This window comes from Lagopus leucura, unplaced genomic scaffold, assembly GCF_019238085.1.
Source record: "Lagopus leucura isolate 7727_CA_CO unplaced genomic scaffold, USGS_WTPT01 Super-Scaffold_73, whole genome shotgun sequence".
Classification (NCBI taxonomy): Eukaryota; Metazoa; Chordata; class Aves; order Galliformes; family Phasianidae; genus Lagopus; species Lagopus leucura.
Window position 1 is genome coordinate 80,692,829 of NW_024962252.1, and position 24,159 is coordinate 80,716,987.

A 24,159-nucleotide genomic window follows, 5' to 3' on the forward strand; every position below is an offset into this window, starting at 1 on the left:
GCCTCTTGTTTCTTACAGGCTTTGAGGTGGAGGTTCCTGTGTTTGGGCAAAGTACTAAACGGTCTTGCACAGCCTAAAGCAGTAAATGTAAGTGGCAGCTGCCAGGGCTTGACCCATGCCATTGTGAATACACTGCATAGAATGGCTTGGTTTAAAAGGACCTTAAAGCTCGTTGAGTTTCAACCCTTGTGCCATGTATAGGGTCATGTCCTTCTAGATTAGGCTGCCCAAAGTCCCATCCAGTCTGGCCTTGAACACCTCCAGGGACGGAGCATAAGTGCACTCAGGTCTCTTGAAAGAGCAAAGTTGCAGAGATGTTCAGCTGACAAGGCTCTGGTTTTGCGTATCAGCTTCTACAGAATTTCCCATTTTTAGTTACAGGGTGCTTAGTGCTTCTGCTAACTTTTCTTTGAGGGCTCTGAGAGTTGCCCTGCCAAGTTGACTTCTGGTAGCCTCTTTGGCCTACTGCTGCATCCCTGTGCTGGGCACAGCGGCCTCTATGGCTGTTAGAGCTGGGAGAAGGCTGTGTGTGCCCTGCTGTGGCCAACCAGGTACTAATTGGCTGGAAGTTCGAATGGGTGGTGGGCTGTGACTTGAGGAGGCCAAGGTACGTTTTGTGTGCTGAGGCGCTGCACCTTGGAACAAAAGCACCCACTGAGGGGAGGAGGGTGGATGGGGATGATAATGCTGTTCTGTCTGTCTGGTTCCTCCTTGTTCCCATCCATACTGGTCACAGTATTTCCCATTATTCTGATCCAGTCCAGGCTTTGAACAGGAGTCGAATAAAAATGAGTACTGTCTAGAGTAATCTTGTCTGTGGCTCAAGATGTCTTTTGCAGAATTTCAGTTTTGCTCCAGAGGGTTTTCTGTTTTCTGAGGGTTTGAGCTGGAGGAAAGAAGGATGGGGAACATCTGTAACCCCAATAGACTGAGCTAACTAGCTTGTTGCTCATCTTGCCAAGGTTGTAAGTGCCACTACTGTTCTGGAGCAAGGACTCTTTTCAAAGTGATACAGCTACAGCATGCCCAGTGCAATGAGATCCTTCCTTGTTTCCTTCTTCCCCAAGAAGCTTTACTTCTGACTGGCACCTCTGACTTCAGTGCAGTGAACGATGAAAATAGAGAAGCTGCTGGGTGCAGCAGGCAAATGATAGCTGGTTTCGTGTGTCGTTATACCTTTCATTTTAAGACAAGTTCCTAGATGGCAGTGAAGCTAGAATGAGAGGATTCAGCTTATGATTTATATGAATAAATACAGTGGATACTACTTGGATTTTCTTTTAAAAAGGATAATTGTGTTAATTTGCTTGAGACGCAATTATCTCAATGGGATTGATTTGTTTAATTAACTTGGGATGCCTGCAGGTTAAACAGTGAATATAAATAGGAGGACAATGGGGAATGCATCATTAATGTTTGTATTGCAGAAGCATTGACTCATATGTAAATGAAGTGCTGAAAGCCTGCCAGGCAAAGCTAGTTCTGGTGTGGTTTCAAGATACAAAAATCTCTCATGCTGTCATGCAGAACACGGGGTTCACACACTTAAGAATAAGTTGATGAAGAGTGTGCATTCCAGTACTAATGACAAAAATACTTTGCTCCCCTTGTGAACACCTTGTATGTGAACACTTGAGAAATTGCAAAGGGATAGAGGCTGAAGGAGGCCATTTGTGTCAGACCTCTTCAGTGTGACAGCCATCTCTTCTTCAGTTAATGCAGTTTTTTTTTCCAAACATTGCAAAAACAACACTATCTTCAAATCATTTACGCTGGGTCTAGCGTCCCTAGGCTGAAGCCTTAGTAAAGCTTCATCTATCTTGTTCCCAGCTTCCTCTGCTTTACTGTGGAAACACCACTTTGGACTTCTGAAGAGGATTAGGAATCCTAATGGAGCAGTTCTGCAACCTATGCTTGTCTTTTGCCTACCATACAGGAGGGTAGTATCAGATACTTCAAAATGTTTTTCCTAAGGTAGCAGCTGTATTGAAGCCCCACTGTTGAAATTCTGAACCTGTTCTGTTTGATTCTGCACTATGAAATTCTTCTACCCTGCAGGTCTTTCTCATACAATTTACTCATTGTCATGGACTGTATAAAACTGTTATCTTTCTCTGAACTTTTTAGGTCTTCATCATAGCTTGCAGCAAAAGATGGTGCAAGTTGAGCAGTGAATAAAAATAAAATAAATAACAACAAAGCACAACCACAGGACGAAACCAACTAAACAAACATACACATTTCCTTTTAGCTGCTGTAAGCATATTGCTATTTCAAAGATGTCATTGCTTCTGCATGCAGAAAGTATATAGGAGCACTGCAGTCTTTTCTACACTTCTTTGGTGTTTTTTTCTGTTGTTTTTTTTTTGTGTGTGTGTGTGTGTGTGTGTATCTGTGATAACGTATCCATCTCCAGTTAGTGTGATTGCTTCAAACTTCTCAGCTTCCTTCTGTGCAGCAATCTTTTTAGTCCCTAATTATTCTTGTCTCCGTTTTCTGAATCTTTTACTACATCTGCTGGTTCTTCTTGAGATCAAATGATATGAGCAGAACGCAGCATTCTGATGGGAACATGCCAGTGATGTGTGCTGCTGCACAACAGTGTTGTCAGTGTTATCCCTTAGATAATCAAGGGAACGCTTCCTTCTTTAGAATGGAAGAAGAATATTTCTCAGCTATATCTTCGAGTATCTAAGCAGTGATTTTCTTTCATTTGCTGAACACTTGAATCAGATATTGAGTTGCTCCAGAAGCGTTAAACCCAGCAAGTACTTCTTTCATTTAAATGCACTTTGCTTTTTATCGATCTGCACTGGATTTAACTTGCCCCTTGGCCTGGCCTTGTGTGGTTCATCTGGAATTCTTTCTGGTTTTCTGATTTTGAACAACTGTAAATAATTTTGTCACCTGTGAGTTTCAGTGTTCAGGGTTTTTATTGTGGAATGGGGAGAAGAGGACATATTGCCTTCTTTCCAGTTTGTTTAAGGATATAAGAAATACTGCTTTGCCTGATGCAGAGCTGAGGATGTCCCCTCCCTTGATCTCTTCTTGCCTTATTGAAAGCTATTTCTTTTGTTCTTATGTATTTTCTTTGTCTCTGCTGCTTTCCAATCTACATAAATGCTCTTCCTAATAAAACTCAATTTTCCTAGTAGCCTAAAAGGATTTTGTCAAGTATTGTTTGCGAGTCAACTTCATAGCCTTTTAAAATATGTACTTGCATTGAGAAGTCCAAAATACTCATGAGCAATAAAGAAAAAAGTAGAAATTCTGTCTCTGTTGACGAAATTATGCTGGGGAATTATATCCTGTTGAAAATAGTTGAATTATATGCATCAAATCTGCAACTCATGCACCTTCAAGACATTACTGCCTTTGTTTGCGTTGCCCTTTCTTATGTCCTAAGCACATTATTTATGGTTAGTTCTTTTTGAATGCAGAGAACTGTTTTTCTACATCTTTCAAACTATTTCTAGTGACTGTGTATGTCTTGCTCTACTATGTGTCTACCTGAAGGAGTCTTGTGACTTGGTTTTTCTGGGGAGGTTCTAGCTGGAATTTTGGATTGCAACTCTATAGGCTCCATTTAAAAATTCCTGAGTAATGTATTTAAAGTCTACTGAAAATGGAGTCGCAAATAAACAAAAAAAATTGATGTTTTGGCAATCTTGAAGCCTCTTCTCAGATTCCTTTATCACAAGGGAAAGTACAGCTGCATGTTTTTCACTGCTCACAGGACTGTGTTTTAGCCACTGTATCAAAATCCATAAACTTACTTGCCATAACTCAAGTTGGCACTGCTCTGCACCCTGTGTGAGCTCTGCCAGGCTTCATGCAACCCATGGGTTGGACGTGCCTGCTCTAGTGTGCAAATGTATCATTCTCTCCTTCATGTGAAGTGAGGTTTACCAGGCTTTTGACTTTACTTAAGTTTGCAGAATAATACATGTTCATCTTTCTCAAGTAAGTACTACAAGGGCAAGCAAATGTGAGAACTCTCCAGCTTCTGTGGTGGTTTGGAGGTACTTTATGGTAGCATCCCAGTCTGGTTGGATTAGTGTAGGATGGTAGCATCTGAGGGGATGATTTGAGATCTCTTCAAGGAAATGTTACATAAAATGTGTGAAAGATTTCTTAGTTTCTTTGAAGCTCAGGAGTTAGGTTACAGCAACTTTTCTTCGCAAGACACAGTTCCTGACCAGGTGATGTGACTTACAGTTAGAGGGTTTTGTTCATGCAAACAGGCATTGGTTCTGCCTTGAAACTACTGCAGGGAAAGTTATCTGTAGGAGGTTTGAGTTTTGCTCATTTTTAAATTTCTTATAGCATTGAGGTATTAAATAACTTAATACTGCAAGGCCTTATTCTTTCGTTTTTACTGCAGAAATGGCTTTTTTTTTTTCCCTTCTTTTTTTCCTGTGGTACTTTAGAAACCCACATCTTCGAGTAGAATTGAATTTGACTTGCATTTGTTTTTTTTCTTTATATTGTTGGCATTGAGTTATCTGCTTATTGGATACATTCTTTTCATACAGACCATCTAAGATGTCACTGAGGTAAAGTATCCTTGCTGGATACTTTCCATCTGGACCTAAAAATACCATTCTGAAATTGAAAATGCTTTTTCCATATTGTGTTTTAAGGATTTAAATATTTTTTCCCTGTTCCACTGAAGTGCAGAAAATAGGTTGACTGAAAGGCTGACTATCAAATGAAATTTGTGCATGTTTTAAATAACTTTTCACATTGAATCTCCAGAGAATTTTCTCCCTCTATCTGCAGAAATGTCAGTGAAATTTATCTTAGTCCAAGTTTTTTGCCAGGAAGAAATCTTAAAAATGTGTGCAGTCATTCCCTTCACCCTGTTCTGAGTTCTTCGCCAAGTTGTGCCTCTTCTCCTTTCCCTTGGGTTCCTCTTCTTAGTGCTGCTCGTCCAAATGAGTTTGGGCTTGAGATAGGCAGACGCATCTGCTTTCATCAGCCAGCTGTTACACTGCTGCGTGTGGATTTGTGTCTGCAATAAACCTACTTGTTTATCATATCTAATTTGTAGAGATGGAGAATCTTCTTAGCACTACTGAATATTCTGTGCAAGGGGAGGCTGCTACAGTTAGGAATAACTAGTTCACAAAGTAGGACAGAGCTGTTTTTACAGGAAAACTTGCTCTATTTTGCATCTGTTTCTTTGAGTGATGAGTGGAAAAAAAAAAAAATCCTGATTTTTGCTTTTAATTCTGTGAATTTCTGTAATGTTCAGAAAAAAATCTGAATAGAATTTACAAGATTATTGCCGGATTATGCAATGGACCCATATCTTTTAGCAGTTCAGGAAGAAAGTCACTGTTACTTGTACTGTCACTTAAATATGATATGAAAGAGACGCTTCCCTCCCCTGCTTCCTGCCTCCTTTTATGTTCTTTGCAACGTGAATATACTAACATCTATTTGAAAGCTATTTTTGTTACCTAGGCCTTCTCCTTCACATCCACCTCAGAAGCAATGTGTGCATCTCAGCAGCATGTGTTTGTTTAAGCAAAACTCATTTAGATAATCACAAGAACAGGATCAGTTGTTTGCTTGAAAAGATGGTGGCATGTAATTGTTTACCTCACCTGTAAGGTGTTTTGCTTATTTCCAGATCCAAAAGATAATTTCCTAGGAAATAACAGTTTATAATTCACATAATGTTTGCATCTATTCCCACTTCAGTCTACCTTGTGCTACAGCAGAGGAAGAAAAGGAGAATGGATATTGGTCCTTGTTCTGCAGTGTGTTGAGGGCCCTTGACTTACCCTGAGGCAAATAGACAAAATGGATAGATACAATAGATATAGCAAGAGTATAAATATATATATTTTTTCTTCTCTCCTTCAGCTCCTCACCGCTTTGCATAGATATGATGGAACTGTTGTTTTTGAGTGTTAAATAATATACATACTTATATAAGAACAAGCTCTATCCCCTTTTTTGTGGGAGTGGTACTGGGTGCTGGGATTTTTTTTTCTCCAGACACATGACAGCAGCTTTAAGGGCTGCCGAGATTCTCGCAAAAACTCTCTTTGCCCTGTGAGAAAAGCCAGGCTCGGTGCCTTGCACCTTGTGCTGAAGGTGCTGCTCAGCCTTTGCTGCGACGATGGTCTGATAGTGCACACAGCACTTCGGTATGTCCTGAGGTCATTCTAATTTGGGCATTTTTAAAGGGCTCGGGGTGGGTGGGCAACTTTACTTGCCTGAGTGTTTGGGTGTGGGGTGTGTTTGGGAGCTGTTCAGTTGGGTGTGTGAGTTTTGTGTGTTTCAGTGTGAAATAAAATTCCAGAGGTGGCAGTCTCATTGTTCTCCAGTGTAACAGCAGGAAAGTGTTGGGCCTTACAGAAGCTTTTGCCTACTCTGCATTCTGTACCATGGCACCTGCCTCGTGTCAGCCTACTTTCTCATAACATGCAGCAGTGCATCTCTTGTCTTTGTTAGCAATGGGTTACTGTACCTCAGCCTATCTAGAAAACCAGGGACATCTGGTCCCTGAAAACCTTTTAGTTTAAGAAAGGAAAAAAAGGTTTGAACTTACTGCCATTTCAGTTTATGGTCTCAACGGCAAAAGACAGGAGTACTAGTAACAGTAGTTATTATGCATTACAATTCTAATTTTAGGCTTCAAACTTGATCAGTTAATTTCATTAGGCTTCTTTTGCAATCAGTAACGACAGAGGGGCCCTTCTTCAGGGCAGCTGAGCCCTGGAATTTATTTATTTATTAATTCAGGAATTTAACTTCAGTGCTCTGGGTCATATCCTTTTCTAGGACCTTAGGTGTGTGGGAAACCAGGAGGGACAAGCCAACTGAGCTGGTGGTGGTATCAGCGGCATCCCATCTCCAGGGCTGTCAAGTGAGACGTCTTCAGAGTGAACAGTGAAGGCATTGGTATGAAATACTGGGTATTTTATTTTTATTTTTTGCCCAGTGCAAAAAATCTTTTACAGGGAAAAAAAAAAAAAAAAAAAAAAAAAAAAAGCCCTTGGAGGAATGTTTACATCTTAAAGCAATATGTCCTCACATTTCTTCTGTATATGCAGTATGCCTTTGTGAATTGATCAGAATACAAACTGAAACTACTCAGTCAAATGGTGTGCAGTAAATAACACACATGACTTAACTCCTTTTGGTACAGTGCTTGCTAGCACGTGAGCATCTGTGTGGACAGATCCCATTTCTGCACCACTAACACCTGCTGATAGGCATTTTCTAGGATATTAGAAACTGTCTCAAAACATTCTGCCAAAGGAACATCCAAATTTGGGATTCTTTTTTTTTTAGGCATTTATTTCTTAAGTGAACTGATGAGCTGGAGATCACCAGATTTGAGATAGTGTGTGTGCTTGTTGCAGTCTCATGAATTTCAAGAGATGGAAAGTTTGGAATATGGCATGATTTGGAAAAGTGCTGCTAACAGACAAAATATATTTTGTTTCCATTTTAAAAATGAAATGAAAAATTGTCCAGGAGTCTTTCCCCATGATGTTACATTTCTGAGAAGAGTAACAGCTTGGACAGGGCTAGTAGTTGGCTGATGGAAATTTAGCATGGCTGAGTTCACTCTCAGTGCAGAGGGGCTGGGAGGAATAACATGGCACAATTCTAGGTGATGCCTTCTACTGAGCAAGCAGGTCTGCTCTTTATCACTGCAGTTCATGGCTGACGACTGACTTCACAGCAATAGTGAGAAAAGTTGTGGGTTCATCAGCTGAAGGGGGAGGAGGACGCAGGCAGTGCAGCACCAGGCTGTGCCTTGCTCATCTGAGGAGTGCACAAGGTGGTCTGCAGGGGCTCTACCTTCCACCACCACCAGGCTGAATCCAGCTGCAAATGTGAGGCACAAGGATTTCCTTTCTGAAGATGCAAGGCTTGTCCTTGGTGAGCTGCTCTGGTTTCAGGGAGATACTTCAGCTGCTGTTCAGAGACGTTAATTCTCCTTCATGTGTGCTTCTCCACTTATCTTTAACACTCCTCCTGTGCACCTCCCATATCCTGCTCTAGCTGCAAATAGTAAAAACGGTGCTGAACCTGTTATGGCTCTTCCTCCATCTGACTGAGATCAGTGAGAGTTGACTTGCTGAGCATAAGGGACAGATTTCTACCTGTAGTGGTCACATCTTGGTTTTGAGGGCAGAGAGGGAGTTTTTGTAAATTGTTGTTGAAATGCTAATTATCTTTTATGAAAAATGTTCATACATTTGTTTGGAGAAAAAAAAAAAAAAAAGACCTATTTTAGATAGTTCTTTTGGGGTAAATGTGCTTGTCATAGAATTTTATTTTATTTATTTAATTTTTTTTTTGAGTCACCTAGTCTTTCTGAATGCGTTTAACATGATTGTTATTCACTTGTACTGTTTGTTTCCTGACTAATTATATAGGTTAACAAACCACTCCAGGGTTACCTTTGCTTTTATTTGTTTTAGAAATTGCACCATGAAAAATGTGCTCATTGGGGTGCCTGCTGCTGAACGGAGGGCTTTAAATGAAGTGGTTTCTAGTTGAAATATAGCAGAACTACAGAAGCATTACAATTAATATGCTGTTTTTTCTTTCTTTTCTAAAATGTTGCCACATCTCTTCCTAAAGCAAACTAAGTTTTTCTTCCTCCTAGTTACACTTACCTGGAAACAATCACTTGTTACTGAACCACGTGCACCGGAGCCTTGTTGGACATTCATAAGCTTTTGTACATCTGCCTGCCTTTGAAGCTATTGAAGCTTCTCTGGCTTTTCTGGGTAGCTGAATGTTGCTGCAAATAATACCAGAGGCTGCCTTTTCACCTTTTTTTTTTTTTTTTTTAATTCTTTTTTTTCTCCTTAATTTTAGAATTAACTTATAAACAAGTACATTTCTAGACAAGAGTAAGAAAAAATATTTTGTGGGAAAGCATCCATGTGAGCATCTTGTGATCTGCAGACAGATGTTACTGTGAACTGATTTGCTGTTTTTGACTGGAAGGGTGGGCACATTTTGCCACTTGTGTTTTAATGGAATACTCCATCTGTTGTCTAGCCAAATCTCTTTCTGAGCGTGAAGATTTGTGCCAAATGTAACATTAAATCAAGAGAAAAGAGGTGGTGTATTTTCTTCAGTTCTCCCTAAATGCTAAAACCCGATGTATCTGAGGGTGGGTGAATCCAGATCTCTGTGTATCTGCTTCCTTGCTTATTTTAAAACAGCAAATAAGTGTAATTCCAGTTGGTTGCTAATTTGGAAACACAGTCAAGTTTTTATTTGTTAAATGACTGTTTTGGTGTTCTTCAGTTAACTGAGTTGGTATTATCTACTGTGCTCGGTGTTTTCATCGCAGGCTACCTAACGTGTTGAATTCTTGCCTCTTGTGATGAATATTACTTTTCCTATTTTTGTAAAGGCAGGTGGTATGCCAGTAAATATATGGGTTTTTTTTGTTCCAATGTTAAGGAGATGCAATGCAGTGTGTCACCCATTCTTGAGATTCAGAATTCATAATACTCATACACTTCAATCATCTGTAGTTATATAATTTTTAATGTTCTGATTCTGCTTATTGGCATGGTACTATTTAGTTCAGATACGACAGTCATGAGTCATTCAGCAAGGTGTTTGATTGATATAGATGATGTTTTTTAAAGCATCACGGAGAGGAATTGGAAGAATGCTCTTTTCTTACTCATTCACCAGACTACCATGTTCTTTCCTTTCACATGCTTATTACAGATAAATAGATGCTAACAGCCACATGAGGCCAGAATTAGCCATCTGTGGTGAGCTTTTAGGCATGGAAGTGGAGTGAAAACGCCAAAGTCTGTCAGGATTTTCCATCTGACTTTAAATGTTAGAGTTTTGGACTTTACAAAAGTCTTGAACTCACTGGCAATAGTCACGTTCTGAACTCCAGAGTAAGTTCCTTCTGACCTTAGCCCAACACTCAGGAGGCTTTATTCATTTACGGACATAGCTAAAATTACAGTCCAGTGAGTCCAGTGAGTCCACGTGAGTCCAGTGTCTTGGTAGTGATTTTATTTTTCATCAAGCATCACCGTGTTGTTAAAAGCATGTAAGAAGCTCAGAAGTAGGCATAAGGTCTGGTAGAAGTAAGGAAAATGTTGAGATGGCATGAGCTAGAAACTTCTTGCTGACTAGATGTTCTGTGCTTGGGAGCATCTGAAATAGGCCCGTCTCCTGCATGTGTGAAAGACCTACACCTTTGGCAGCAGACCATTACAGTCATGTCCAGAGAGTTAGCCTATCGGGTTTTTTCCCCAGGTTAAATGAACTGTGTAATCCCCTTGAGAATTAAAATTGTGTTCAGCCACGGACTGTACAGTGAGGCTGCATAGCTGTTGGAGATGGAGAGGATGAGCAGAATGCACTTGCTAGTCTCTGGGTTGTGGAGAAGTATGAGCATTCTCAAATCTTGCCTTTCTCAATAAATTCGTCAGAAGCCTCACATGAGAGAAATCTAAGGTCTAATCATCTCAGGATTTTATGATTTAAGTAGTCCTATGTTTCCTGGAGACAACTGCTAGTAATGTACATAGCTTGAATCTGCAGTCCAGGAGTGTTAAGAACATGGCAAAAAAACAGTATTCTTTCGATAACCTTCGGTCTCATGACAAAGGAGGAAGCCTCATCTCTGAATTTCAGTAGAGACTATTTGATTTTTAGTTGTTATTTTTTCTGGGGTCCGTTGCTTATTAAAAACAAACACGTTGCACAAGTTGATGTTCTGGCCTAATTCTTAGCATAAAAAAGAAATGTTTGTATGTCAAGTATTTGGAGGTAAGTTTAAATCATATGTGCAATACTTAAATTGTTTGTTGGCAGCACTTGTCCTTCTAACTGAAGCATGGTAATAAGAACTCTGTTTCAAGATGAAGGAGCACTTCTATTACTGAAGGCTATCTATCCATAGGAGAAAAACCACCCATGATATTGTAGCCTTCTTCATAAGGTCTCTGCTTGATGTCTGTGTCAGATGTGACCAGCGTTTGAACATTTACCTTACATTCATGCAGTAAAGATGGGCTAATGCCTTTCTTATTTAGAAGTCTTAGGCGACAGCTGTTGTGAAATGCCCCGGTGCTGCACTGGGTTCACTCACCTTGTGTGTCCCATCGACCTTGCTGTTGGTGAGGGTAAATCTTGACTTTTAGATGGTGCAGTGCAATGCTGTGACTTGCCAGCTTTTAGAAGAATTTTTTTCATCTTTTTGTTAACAGTGGATTCATTTCTATACAATATTATTGAGACTGCCTCTAGGGGATTTCTTTCTTGATCTACAGTGGTGTTTCCATAGCATTGAATGCAGATGCTGTGCCATTGGCATTATATACTACGCTCTGAAAGTATTGCCTCCTATTTATTTCCATGGAAACTGCGATCGATACAGAGATCACAATAACACTATTTTGTAGAACAGATTCTCAACTACAAAATGCTACTTTTCAATGCAGTCACCACCACTAGCTATGCATTTTCACCAGAGATGAACAAGAGCCTGCAAGTTGTGCTCTTAACAATCTGACCCAGCAGAGGTGACCCACTGTTGCTGTCACCTCTGCTGAAATGCACCACTCACTGCCTCAGTGTGCTCACATCCACTATTTCATCTCCATAAACATTCAGTAATTGTCAGTGAATGTCAGTAGATGCCATTTTTCCACACGAAGGAATTCAGTGACACACTTTTGTTCCATAAGCACTTCCATGTCAGATGCCATTTTATCAAACTGCCCCTCTGCTGCCATCTGTTGCATGGCAACAAAATGTAATGGAATATTGTTGGGAAGGTTTAACCTCTACTGCCATACCGCCAACATCCACCTCTGACTTAGTAATGTAATAGAATCGGAGGCACTACTTACAGAGCAGCCTTCCTAAGTGCAGGGGCACAAAGGCACAGCTTTTCACCTCTTTGAGATCTTCAGGCCACAGCGTGGCAGTGCCAGTCCTCACCCAGAGATGTGCCACCATGCACTCAGTGGGAATATTTTTCATTGGAGAACCACTTTCATTGGTTCTTGGAGGCTTGTGCCTCTGTGTGCCTGCACCCACAAACTTCTCTCGTGTGTATGTTTAAGCTTTGTGGAGACTATGAGCTGCTACCTCTGGCTAATACAGGCTGAAGTGTTGACTGCTCAGGCTTGGTTGGTATTGTGAGAATTGCTTTTACTTCTGGCTTGCTCAGCATGTTCATGAAGTTTTTCACCTTCCTTTTCTGTTGCAGCTGTTTCTACCTCCTGTTTTAGTTGTGGTTTTTAAATCAACCTAGAGCATGTCCTCCCTCATCACTCCAGCCCCAAGTTATCTTTGCTGGTATTTGTGATGATGAGGGCTGTTAAAAATGGCATTATCTGTTGCATACTTCAGTCATAAAGAAGTCTGCATTTGGAACTAAAATTACCTGAGGTTCGTGTCATCACTTCTTCATCCTTTGGTCACAGTGCCTGTAGCTACTGTTTCCTGGGCAGTTCCCAAGGATGTGTGGAGTGGGAGATTAGCATCTACCCTAGTCCAAGTCACAAATTACTTTTCTAGTAAGATCTCCTGTGTAGATACTCCAGAGAGCTTGAGGCTGCTGTAAGAGAAAAGTGAGCAGAAGGGAAACCACGAGTGTGTCAGCACCACCATTTTCTTTCCAGAATCCTGTGATAAATCAGATAACAGTCTTCTGAGAATTGCTTGCTTACTAATTATCGAAAAAGATTACCTTTTTTGTGTCCTTAATTAGCATTTCAGCTTGTATCTAGGCCTTGATGGTAAGTGGGCCTTGCATCCCAGAGATTCAGTAAATGATGAAAAACTGAAGTCTCTGTCGCTTACTTTTATCCTCCAAAAAAACCCAAAACTGTGCTGATCTGTAAGTAGAGATGATGTCAGAAATGATGTATTATAAAGATGATGGTTGCTTTTTTTTCCCTCCGTTTCCTCATCAGATGGCTTGCAGTACATGTAAACACTGCAGTAAATAAATACTCTGATGCGAAGATAACCATAGAAAATCTTTTTATGCGTTTCTGAATCGGAGGATAAAATGAATTTTCTGCAAACGGGTAGGAGAATTACAGGGTGAGTCTTTGAAAGCACAATCTGGACCAGCCTAGATTTCCAGATAGCGCACTGTGAAATTTAATATCCACAAAAAAATGATTGATGAGAAATGTTGTTGTAAAAATATTGTATATCTATTTGAGAGAAACTTTTTTAGAGAGCTCAGAATGAAGGCAAGCTCCATAAAGAGATACTGGGGTAACTAGCACTGCTTCATGAACACTTTCATCTGCTTCACTGACTTTTGGAGTATAAGTCTAGAAGCTTGGTACATGGGCGTCAGAATAACACAGTATTGAATGCAAGATTTCCTGAGCAGAATTGATGCTAGGCATATTACCTAATTTGTTTAAAGTTATGGGAGCTTGTTCTGATGTTGTTGATCTTTTGCAGACCGGTTATAGAGGTAATTCAGAGAGGTGTCTCTAGATGACAGCAGATGGGAAATCTCAGATATTAGCAGAGATCTAATGGCTTGAGAAACTGATGAGCAGTGTGAAAGGCTATTCCAGAGGGGAACCTGGTGGACTCAAGTAAACAGGATCTTAGAATATGTCCTCTGAAACCTTCTAGCAAACAAAACTTTTGAGAGGTTCAGCTGGCACAGGTCCACTTGCTTAGAGGGTGATTATGTGTAATTCCTGCTAGAATCGGGTCACTGTGACCTCAGACAGAAATGGGGCTTGAAAAGAGAGCTGATCCTTGGCTTCCTGTCTCGAGCCCCCACTCATCATCCCTGTGCAGAGTGCCGTGCCAGGGAACTGGATGGGCAGTGAGGAGCTATGGGCAGAGCCTTTTACTTCTTGAACTGTGACAGTGTGCCAAGTGTTTTGTAATATTGCTAAAAATACTGTGAAATGGTCAGGCATAAATTGTTTTCACTTAAAAGTTTGATGCTTGATAACATGCCAGGAATTCTGAAGGATGACTTGGTCAGCTGTTATGTAAGGTAGAGCCATAGGTGACAGATAAGTTTATTACTATCACTTTCTTGTTTCTTAGTTTGTTTCTGGGAGAGGATCCAATGGTGTTTGGCTGTGCCTTCTATCAAGGTTTCCTCCCTGCTGCTTGTTAGGTGATCTGTGGAAACTGCATCCTATTGTTCTGCCAAGAAACTAGCTGGCAGTTCTGACAGAAACAAAACGTTATCCTAAAAGGCTTTCCTTATGGTGCTCTTCTGTTCTCCCTTGCCCTCCCCCTTGATTGTCCACAAAGTAAAAAGATTAAAAACCCAGACTAAAAACTAAGACAAACCAATGACACAGACAGTGGCCAAAATAATTCTCTATAGCATACCTGGGAAAGAAAAAATTACCCTCATCTATTTCTCTGCTTATGTTTCTGTCATGTAAGCGTTAAGCAGGATGAGCTTGCTCCTTGCAGAGTGATGCATGGTTGTTTTTTTTTTTCTTACATCATTGGTTAAGTATTCTTGTAAGGTGTCCTGTGTGATTTGTCACATCACAAAATTGAGAGTTGTGCTGCTGGACCTGCAGTTAATGTGGGAAGTACCTTGAAAGCTAACTTAGAAGGGACCTGGAACAGGTATGCTGCAAATGTTAGGCAGTCACACAAATTGTACAAGTCTGTGGGCAAAGCTTCAGAGGTTTTGTATCTGTGTCAATATCAAGCAAAATGTTGATAGCTGACCTAGGAGATATTTGGGAAGTGTTGTTGGTTTTTGCAACCATACAATGCAAAATTTGAAATTCTTACAAAAATGAGTCATTACATTTTGCTTGCTTGGCCATTCTCCCTTGCCTGCAAGCTGAAGGCACCATGGTATGAGAGCATATTTCTTTTGCCTTTTTGTGTGTGTGTGTGTGTGCTGTTTCTGATTACATGGAACAGTTGTGGAGGAACGTGAGGATCAGCAAATAACACCTTTTGCAGAGAAAAGCCTATACGAGGGAAGAAAGAGATTTGTATAGGGATAGCCAAGGGCTTTGAATATAATGAATAAAAAGATGCTCAGTGGAGCTAATACTTGGGAGGAAAAAATTCATCACATAAAGTTGAGAAAGCTTCTATGTGTCAGCGTTCCTCTGAAAATGGTAAAAGTAATTCTAAAAGTTGAATGGCACAGCATTTAATTATATAAGGAACCAAAGGGGCTAAAAAATAATAACCTGGTATATCAGAAAGCGATTTAAAATGTAAGCAAGGGAAAATGGAATATTTCTGTCACAGTAAGACAAATTTCACCACTAGCTGCATTGATTTAATGCCTAAAATTTTGTTCCAAACTGATCAGTAACTATAGAGGAAGAAAAGCAGACTTTCATGCACTCAGCCTCCCAGTCCAACCCATTCCACTTCTCAGCAGGAATAGCAAGGAAGATTTGGATAAATACACAAATAGGACTTAGGAATTTAATTAGCTCTGTTGGTTGTTCAATCTCCAGTTGTCTGATTTAATTGTCCCTTTCAAAGGAGTCATTTGAAGCAGAGCTCCATATGCGATGTGAATGTCAGTAAACTAAGCTTGTTAGTGTACAGTACAAAGGCCAAAGCTGAATTCTTTTGGGTATTCACAGCCTTTAATAAATAGCGCGATGGCTGAGGAGAAATCGTTCTTTACGCCCACTCTCCCTGAAGATGTTTCCCTTCAATTTAAAAATGAATATTCAGTTAAGAAGTTATTATACATCTTGTCTTTCAAAATATTCTTGGCGCTGCATAGGATTCTGCCTGCAAAGGGGTGGGTTTTTTTTTCCCCTCCTACCTCCTGCATGGAAAATCTGGAACCAAGCAGTAGCTGTTTAGAGTTCTAGGTTTGTCTGCTTGTTTGTTCTGTTTGTTGTGGGCTTTTGTTTGTTTGTTTTGACCTAATAGTTGTGTTTCCTCAGCTGTGGAGTCCCTGCTTTGTCTTCTCAGGGCAGAGCTGGCATATTGGCATGGTGTGATAGCTCCAAGCCTTCAGCTGTTGAGCTCTTGACTGTCAAACTGAAACAATTAGGGTTAAAGCTTGTTAAGGGGAGTGCCTGCTTGAAGAATTTTTGAGTGATTGGGGAATTTCATTTAGGAGAATGGTTGTTTTCCAGTAATTTTGCTGAGGGAAAGTGATGTTTGAGGGTTTTTCAGAGAAGTAGGGTTGTTTACTGCTGTCGTTCTTGGCGATGATTTGTTTGAACAGTTTCAGTCGCCTCATAGTTTAAATAGGAAACTGAAATTTTGCAAGAATGTGGGCTTAGGATATTAAGAATAACGAAGAGAAGAGCTGACAGCAATGTGTTGCGGGAGAACTCCTTGTACTGAGTGAATTCGATGATAAAATGCCAGAGGAAATTGCTTGTAGATAAATGAAAGTAATGCATGTGGGAAGAAGAGGGGGGGGTCACAATTCTGTGTATGCTGAGACAAATTCTGCACCAGGCATTGCTCTTCTCGAAAGGGGTTTTGTAGTTAGTTTTCTGTAAAAATGGCAGCATAATTATTGGTAAAATGACTGTCAGGATTCATTAGTGGTGGAATAGAAAACAAAACAGAAAGCATCAATGTGCCGCTGTGTAAATGTGTGATGTTCACCTGTCTTGAGTACTGTGTGCAGTTCTGGCATCTCCTCGCCTTCTCTGTCACCTCCCCCAAACCACAAAATGTTGTGAAGAAGAAAAATCTAAAGTACAGAGGCACAGAAAGCTACTAGCAGTCCTCAGTCAGGGAGGTGTTCGTCATGAGACCTACAAAAATCACAGATTTCATGAAGAAGGGAGTGGGGAACATTGGGTGAAATGAATGTTAGGGAGCTGCAAAGTGGAAGAGCAGTGGTTCCTGGGCAGCTCTTGGACTGTGATACTGTGATTGGAGGCCATGGGTACTGGCTGTCAGCGTGGGTCCTAAACCTAAGGGATGGGTTCACAGGCAGTTAAACAGGTGCCACTTCTGACTAGAGAAGCTGCAGGGTCATTGGAGGCTGGGAAAGAATATTCTTTTAAATGTTCATTCAAGATATTGTTGCATCTTTTCCTTCTTTTCACTCTCCATTATTTATAATCTGATGTTGACTGCTTTTGGAAATAGGTTTTGATTCTTTATGGTTTGTATGGTCTTCACCTTACCAATAATGTGGCTCTAGGTTTCCTTTGCAGCTTTTTTGAGCTTTTATGAGTTTTCAGCCTCTTGGCAACCCTGTCAAAAAATCTTGTGCCATGTCAGATTTGCAAAATGTAGTTTTACATCTTCATTTCATAAACATCCTTCATGCGATGAATGTCTTCCATATCTCCATGTTCTGCAGAGCTGAACTTTGGTGAACACGTAATGAGTGTCATGTCCAGTGGACGGAAGGCCTTCCCTTGTACACTTGAAGGTTGTGTCTGCTGGTGGGCCCAGGTACTATCCAAATTCCACCTGGAAATAAGAGGTGTATTTTGTAGATCTGAAGGAAGCTGGGCTGGAAGAGATGAGAAAAAGTCAAAGAGGGCAGACTAGCTGGTACCAGAGGGATGAAGTGTGGTGTGGAAACAAGAGAAGAATGTGGATCTTGGAAGTGGAAAGGACTGGATTTGGGAATTAAGGGAAGGGAAAAGGAAGCAGCTGAGTGCAGGGGTTGTAGAAATAGGTAGGGAAGGCTCTAACTGCTGAAACACATTTCAAAGGTGGGGATGGAAAAGGAGTGTCAGAATCTGAGATTCTTCTGTCAGCAAATGCCTGTCAAACTCAGATAAGAGTCGTGCCAGCACTCCTTCCCCCAGCAGATGACAGCCTATTACTGGTATAATTTTACTTTGTTCACCTTGACTGGTCTGTGTTGAGTCCATGTTGCAGACTGAAGAACCATTCTAACTTTTAGACAGTTCTGTAATGGAATATCCTTTTTAAGTGACAACATGTAGGTAAGAAGGTATTAAGCTACCTTTTTAACATTAAACACCAGAATGAGAATATGCTTTTATAATTCCTTGTTATACCTAAATGCACTTTATAAGGAACCTATAAACTTTTTTTTTTTTTCCTTATAACCTTCCTGCCCAGCTTTGTACATATGGTGGGTTTGCTGTGAAGATTAAAGAATCATTAGACTCCAGTAGAAAAAGACTATGTTGGATCTCAAATTTGTTGCTGCAATTATTTGTGGTTACATAATGAAAGATAAAAGGAATTGTAGCAAAGAATAGTCTCCTGAATAGGACAAGCTGAAAGTTGCCCACAGAGCTGGTTTGTCCTCTAGGCAGTGACACAGAGCAGCTGTATGATGTGTCATTGAAAGTGGACGTCTCCCAGGTAGTCATCAGCAGTGTCCATGGTGGTCTGTTCCTGGGTTTCACCTTAGTCATCCGTTTACTTGTGTGGCTGGCAGGCATCTAACCAGTAGCTGGACTTGAGACTGCTTTAAACAAAATCTAATATTGTACAGCATTTGTTATTTGAAGTGCCAGATCCTGCATGTGAAAAGCTGATTCTGGAATTTGTAATCTACCTGTATTGTAGCATCCCATCTGTAAGATGTGCCATTTGTCTAAGAGATTAGCTGTGGAACTCAATGGAATGCAGCGTTGCTGAAACGTTTGAAGTTGTAGAGATGAGCACATAAAAAAAAAGTCTAGCCTACATGAAGAATCCAATCCTCAGAAGGGCATTTGAATTTCTGGAGATAATAAGGTGTGGACTGAAAGCCTAATTTGAATCAAAGGAGAGACTGTATTTGTTAAGTGAACAAATTTAATGGTACACAATTGATGATGATAATTCATGTGCTTCCAACTTTTTTGTTTCCTGTTTTGTTGCTTGATATTATGTTCTTTGTTGGTATTGTGTGTTTAACTTATGTATTCTTCTACTGTTCTTATGTTTCTTATCTTAAGATGGTTTATTTTCCCTTTTTCTCTTCCAAACATAATTTAAAGACTGTTTAACTGAGATAAACCAGTTCAGATAAAAGGATGCTCTCTCTTTTTGTAATGGAAATAATGGAAGATACAGTGGAGAAAACTCTTGTCTCATTCAGTTAGAATAGGCTTATTCAACTTTGGGAAGTTATCAGCTGATATTTGTTTGCAATTAGGCTGCCACTGGGCAGGAGAAGAGAAATCACTAATTACTCCTGTGTACTCTGAGGGTGCTCTGATGGTACGTGGAGAATCTGAGTTACTAACTCTTGCACATCACTTAAGTTCCTGATGTCAGTTGATACACAAGTCCATCATGTTTAAGTAAGAATGGTAACTATTCTATATGTTGTGTGTCCAATGTTCATAGAATCATAGAATCACAAGGTTGGAAACGATCTATAAGATCATCTAGCCCAACCGTCTCCTCATCACCATTGCCACCACTAGCACTAAATGTTGTAAGTCATTTTACTTTGACAGAGAATATGAATATCTTCATCTTTGTTCGATCTGTCTAGCTTTCCCGTGTCTGAACTGCTGTGCAATTGCAGCTGTAGCACTGCTCATAGGAGCGTGTGGGCAATGCTGTACAGACTCAAATAGCATGAGGCATACTTGCATGGTTTTCTCAGTGCCCCTGCTCATGGTGATGGGAGGGCATTGCAGCTTCATCTTCCAGACAAAGCTTCATCTCATCCCTGAGCTTCATCTCATCCCATGCTACTGGGCCTCAGAGCAACAGCAGTTCATCCAGGAGGGGATCAGTGTCTTGGAACACAGTGTTTTCAGAATGGAGACTGCAGCTGAGGGGAGTGGAAGTGTTGCAGAAAAAAGGCTGACCCTGAGCTGCTACCACAGGGTAAAACCATATGTGGTGGAACCAGTGCTGGCATTTATGCTATCCCTTATAGAGATCCTGTGTGTCTTTTGCTTCTCCTTTAATCTGTTCTCTGAAGGCACCCACTAACATAGCCTCTGTTTAGATGTCTTCCTGTGACATTGTCTAGTAACTTGCAGGTAGCTGAAAGCTTTGTGTTTCCAAAGCTTAACATAGCTGGTCTGTGTGCAGCTCCTGATCCTTTGGTATTTTGCCTAGAGTTTACTGACAGCTTCCATTTTATCCCTGAAAAAATAACTAGTTTAACTTTTAAGTGTGAAGCTTTGCTGATCAATATGGTATAAATGTAGTTGAGTTCAAGAAATTGCCTTCATTACTATCTTGAGATGAGAAATTGATTTAGTTGCATTCTCTTCGTACTAATTCGCTCGTGCTTTACATTCCCATAAAAGGTATTATGTGCTCCTTATTTTCCAGCAGTGTCATCAATCCTAATGAAGAGAGAAGAATAATTTATATTGTGTGTATGGGATAGCTGATCTCTGACTTAGCTCTTAATTTGTAAATGTTGCTGAAGACTTCCCTTCCCTTCTCCTTACCCTGCTTAGGTTCCATCTAGAATCTAGGAAGTGGGGTAGGAATAAAACCAAAGAATATGGTGAAGAAATATTAATTTAGACTGTTTTTGAATCCAAACTTAAAAAATGAGACACTGGTGAAAATGTAATGAAATCAATTTTCAAGGAATCAAAACATCATTTGTGAGTTTTACGTACTTTCGCAGTGCTTGGTTTTATTCTGCATTAATTACACTGGGACTATTTTCAGTGTTTTATTAGTCATTAGCTTGCTACCTCTGTTTCTGAGGTGCCCAAAGTTTTGTTCTTTACCTGTGGTATTACGCAAAAGAGCTCTGCATGTGCCTGCTAATTTCCATACATCTGCATGTGGGTATTACTGTATCTCTGCTGATGGAGGTGAATGACTCAGCAGCATAAATCAATATAATGAAAGAAGTGAGCAAAAAGGTGATGTAGAGAGAAAAGCAGCAAAAAGAAATACAAAATAAGGAAAGGGTTTTTTGGGGCATTGCTGTTGTTGCTTTTCTCACTGTCAGTTGGGCTGGCCTCTCTTGGAAGCTGCCTGGGATGGTCTGTCTGCAGAATGCTTTGACATTTTTAGATGGATAAACTAAAAAGCAAGCAAGACTATGTAGTGTGACTGTGGTCGATGCTCATGATATAGCAGTTATTTTTTAATGAAGCTTAAACAGATCTTGGCAAGTTCTAAACAACTGTGTTGAACAGCTTTTGTTGCTACCAGAGTTAACCATGGGCTTTCCGTATGTTTCTGAGTATATCCTGTTCCAAATGTAGTCAGTCATCTGGAAGGTTCATTGGGCATCTAAAGATATGAAATACTGGTATAAAAAATGAGATGGATAAAGCAGTAAATAGATGAGACTTTATAATAACCTTTCTTATTTCAACATATTTATTAAAGAAGTTATACTTTCAATTTAGGATTCACTGAGAAAAGCCATCAGCAGATAGATTGCAAGCAGCTAATGAACTATTTGCTTTCTGAGATATCTGCAGCATTTCAGCTCACATTCATAATGAAATTCAGGCATGAACAAATTGTAGTTACTTTAACCCAATACAATAACTTCAAAAGCAAAAACTTGGTTGCATCCGAAGTTGGTTATTCCTGTGTCTCTGTGCAATGGAATCATTATTTACTATCAGCTGAGGGGTTCTTTAAAAGGACATTTTGAATAGGTTAGGCTTCGTAAGGAGCTCTGTTTTCTCCTGCAGTGTGTACTTGGATCAAATTTGTTTGGATTGTGCTGTGAACCCCTCAATTTCTTTTGGCTCCTGGGGATCATGCCATGGGCTGCAGAGGTTAGTGCTGGGCCGGGTGAAGAAACCCTTTGGATTCATTTCCCCATGCCTTGGCAGGGGGAGGGAGGGGAGCTATACTGTTCAAGGAACTCCTGGATTTGGCAACAAGTTTCTTCTTGCTATATGCAATTATGTCATGGTGCTTAGGACCTATTATCAGAGGCCTTTAGAGAGTAATTTCAGCGGGTGAATCAGGTGTGGAGATGACAGCCAATGGGTGAAAGGAGGAAAATACTGATCAAGCTGCCTGGTGTTACCTGTGTCCTTCTCCTGTGAGACATTGTTTATACAGTTGTCTCATGGCTGCAGCAGCTTTCCAAAACCTAAATATCTAAAGGGCAGATGTCAAGTGCATGGGACCAGCCTCTTTGCAGTGGTGCCCAGTGCCAGGTCAGTGGGCAACAGACAGAAACTGGAATATGGACAGTTCCATCTGAGCACGGGAAAGAACTTTAAACAGAGCACTGGAACAAGCTGCTGAGAGAGGTTGTGAAGTCTGCTTCTCTGGAGGTATTCAGAACTCACCTGAATGCTCTTCTGTGTAAACTACTCTAGGCAACCTATTTTAGCAGGGAGTTGGACTGGATGATCTCCAGAGGTTCCTTCCAACCCCTTGAATTCTGTGGTTCTGTGATTCATTCATGGCCTTCCCTGAAAGCTGTCTTGGCAGCAGCACCAACAAAGCAAATGCATCGCTTTTATTTAAATAATTTAAGATGCTTTGACGAGGTATCTCTTTTGAATTTGTTGACAACGTGATTGTATTGCCCACATCTTTGACTGTCATCAATCCCTCCCTTCCTGAATGCTACACCTTCTTGTTTAAATCATGCTGCAAGCTGTTGGACAGCAAGGTCTCCTCTCAGAGGCAACATCTAGCCTGCCTTTGGGCCCTGTCGGAGAAGTGTAAGATCCTTTGAAATCTTTACAGTGTCTGTGATACAAGTGCAATCTTGTTTTAGTTTTTGAGTCAACCTGTTCTTCATTTTGCAGTTGGTGCCAAGGTAAGTAAGAAGAAAAGATGAATTTACTGATACTACTTTGTAATTTGTAGGACCATGAATGTGTCCCAGAGATTTGACAATAAAGCAGTCTCTCACTATCAATATGGAAACGGGGTTTCTTGCTGTTCTTTGAGGGAGTTGCCTTGCTGAGAGATATCCCCTGCAATACTGAGTTGAATAACAGAGTAGTACAGATATCATAATGAATAGAAGTTAATATTTGATTGTGTTGTGATAGGATTCTCATTCTGCAGGCTTGCTTATGGAGTGAGTTGGTGATACTTTATAAGGTAATGGTTAAAAAATTGTTTTCTGTTCTTTTTCTTTACGTTTAGATACATCATTTTGAGATCACAGAATGAGAACGGCATGAAATGTTATGGCGAAGACAGCACAGCAAGATACAACAGTCTCACAAGTAATCAAAAATCAGGTACTGTTGGAACATCATGTGTCCACTTTCTATGAGGCTAGGTTGTGTAATGAGGCTCGGTGTGTGCTTTCTGTCTGTTTCTCAAAATTTGTGGTTCTGAGTCTCTGTAGTCTTATTGATGGACTTCTCAGATAAGGCTAGCTGTATGTTGACTGTATTCTCCAAGACACTACGTTGGAGTACATTTTATGTGCTCCAGTACATATGGCACAGGAGATTCCCATGCATTCATATGTTTCCTAAAGGCCTAAATTGCCCGCTTCGTCTTGTACAAACAAAATGTGCATTACCATAATTAAAAGAAAAGAAGCTGTGGTGCTCAGTTCCACGTAGCCATTCAGTTTTTTTGTGGCCCCACAGCTAGGTACCAACATAGTGTGTTTAGAGGGATTGATTTTTCAGAGGGTCCACTGGCAAGATTTTGGAAAGCTTGGCCTCATTTGAGGGAGGCAGTGGCTCAAAATAGCTGCTACCTCCCTACGGAAAACTTATCCATATGCTATTTCACAAAAGCTACTTCTACCTGCTTTTTTTAATGTTTTTTTGTTTGTTTGTTTGTTTATCTAGCTGTTTATCTGTCTCAGGATGTTTCCTTCTTACCTGTTTTTGCAAATCTCAGCCCATGTTCTCTGACTGTTTCACAACATTCACAGAAAAAGTCGATCACCTTACAAGCTTCATAATATAAGCACTGTAGAAGTCACGAAGAAACAGATGAAGTGTAGCATAAGGGTTTTCACCTTATGCTAAAATAGTGTCTCAGCTGCTCTGGCCACAGTGATAGCTGATGGATTTATGTTTGAATGGGAAGGCATGAAATGTCCCCCTTCTCTCCCAGCTCAGCACTAGTGAGCAGAGATTTTGATGTGCAGTAGTGGGCAAAGTCTAACCTGTCTATCCTTATGATCTTCATGCTGGGGACTTGCTGAGGAAAAATAAATTACACAATTCAGTAATACCAGCAAACTAGAATATGAACTTGAGGGCAATAGGGATAAGGGGACGCATTGATATTCCAGGAAACACATGGAAGTACTGCCCTTGATGTAGCAGCAGCAGCTGTTACATTTTCTTTCATATAATC

At 40.4% G+C, this 24,159-nt stretch overlaps 1 protein-coding gene across 5 annotated transcripts in view; it reads left to right on the forward strand.

Annotated features, from left to right (window-relative positions):
- The window catches only part of TRERF1 (transcriptional regulating factor 1), a 100,417-nt gene that overhangs the window by 45,465 nt on the left and 30,793 nt on the right, over window positions 1-24,159 (forward strand). For all 5 annotated transcript variants that reach the window (XM_042885924.1, XM_042885914.1, XM_042885945.1 and 2 more), the window contains one exon: window positions 22,978-23,075. The gene's annotated coding sequence lies outside the window, so the exon portion shown is untranslated. The remainder of the gene's footprint in view (window positions 1-22,977; window positions 23,076-24,159) is intronic.